The sequence below is a fragment of the Kryptolebias marmoratus genome, unplaced genomic scaffold (assembly GCF_001649575.2).
Source record: "Kryptolebias marmoratus isolate JLee-2015 unplaced genomic scaffold, ASM164957v2 Scaffold29, whole genome shotgun sequence".
Taxonomy (NCBI): Eukaryota; Metazoa; Chordata; class Actinopteri; order Cyprinodontiformes; family Rivulidae; genus Kryptolebias; species Kryptolebias marmoratus.
Window position 1 is genome coordinate 90,656 of NW_023665763.1, and position 1,827 is coordinate 92,482.

General features: G+C 37.3%; 1 protein-coding gene across 4 annotated transcripts in view; it reads right to left on the bottom strand.

Annotated features, from left to right (window-relative positions):
- The window catches only part of fmnl2b (formin-like 2b), a 25,543-nt gene that overhangs the window by 19,146 nt on the left and 4,570 nt on the right, over positions 1-1,827 (bottom strand). The window lies entirely within an intron of this gene.

The window sequence follows — 1,827 nt, forward strand, 5'->3', positions numbered from 1 at the left end:
AAGGATTCTAACGAGCCTCTATTGTTAGGAGAGAGAACAATTTGCAAGCAATCCAGCTTACATCACATCTCAGCTTTAAAAGCCCAACTCCACACTCTCTATTTCTGAATTGAGAAAGCTCCTCGGATGAGAAGCGAAACGTCTTCAGCTACAGAATAGAAGTTGTTTTTGTTTTTTAACTTTTTTTTTTTAATTGAATAATGGAGTCAAAAGCCTCACTGCCATCTCTCCTGGACATGTCCATCCATCCTCTGGTGTCATCAGGTCCACCTGCCTTCCTCTTCTTCATCCTCACTAACCTTTTCCACTTCCTGGTCCCCAGTTTCTATGACCTCTACTCTTCTTTCCCTTTCATCCTCCTCAAAGTTCTCCTTCCATCTTCCCATCACTCTCTCCTCTCTTGTTAGAACATTACTGTTTCTATCTTTAACAAGCCTAACCTGCTGCACGTCCTTTCCAGTCCCTTCCTACCTGTCTGTGTGATCGCTGTGGCTGTAGTAGTGTGACAGATGTAAGAGACATCAATAAGGCCATGTCAGTCATGGTAAACTGGTTATCTAACTTCTAATAGACTTTAAAGCTGAACTGAAATCAAATTATAAGAATGAACGTTTCATGTATGTTATTTACTCAAACACAGCATTGCAGGGACCAGTTTTTCTGACCTAAGAGTTAAATAAACTTTGTAGTGTTTCAATGATTTCTGAATTGGCTAAGGTTCCGTCCTGGATTCATGACGTGTCCCGGCTACTGTCTGATTATTTACTAGTGGAAGTGAAAGAAGAAGCCTTTTTTGAACATGAAGGATATTCAACCATACCAGTATGAACCTGAACCGATGGCTGGATCTCTGGGTTTAGAAGAAAACTCTTCAGATTTGGGTTCTCATGATCACCAGGACCTTCATGGCCAATAAAACAATGTGCATAACAACCGAACTGTCATGATATAAGTACACACATATAAGTATATATATATATATATATATATATATATATATATATATATATATATATATAATTTTACAATAAGCATATTTTATGCTTCTCTTTCAACCGATAGCTTGAAAATAGTTCAGTTCAGCTTTAAGCAGACAGTGGTCTTTTAGTTCTTCTGGAGGAGGATTGGTAGTGACACAAAACTTACACTGGAACACGTAAAAAAGGCATAATGGTTTTTCTGATAGTAAAAGTAGTTATTTGGAAAAAATATATTTTTGTATTTGTACACCTGAAACATGAAGATCCAGATAACCTTTCTCTTCACCCTCTGTCACTGAAAGAATAGAGAAATGCATTCTTCCTAATATAAAAAAGAAAATTGTACAAGGAAGGGCTGACATGGAATCTGGACCTGAAGGTACGAGACTCATCCACATACACCTGATTTCTTTCTGTATCTTTAAAAACTGCTTTAAATCTTTGTTTATTATTAAAAAAATAGATGTACTTATTAAGGTATGGGGAAACTTGTTACACCACCCACCTGATCACAGATCAGCTCCCACTTCTTCTCGTTGTCATAGGAACGTAGCAGACGCACCTTATCAGGTGGCAGGTTCATCGAATTCTAAAACACAGACATTTTAGACAACTTAATCTCTAAACATGAGCATTTTTAACTGCCCATGAAGTCCAATCAAGTAGTCTTTCTTATTATTCAGACGGGTATGAATAAAGTGGGCCTCAAGTCTCAAAAAGGGTAAAACTAGATGCATATATAGATATAAATATCAGTGTCAAAGCTAGTCCACCAAACCATCCAGTTCTTCTTAGACCTTTAACCTCTGTAGTCTACCAGACCATCTAGTTTCTGTTGGACCTTTAA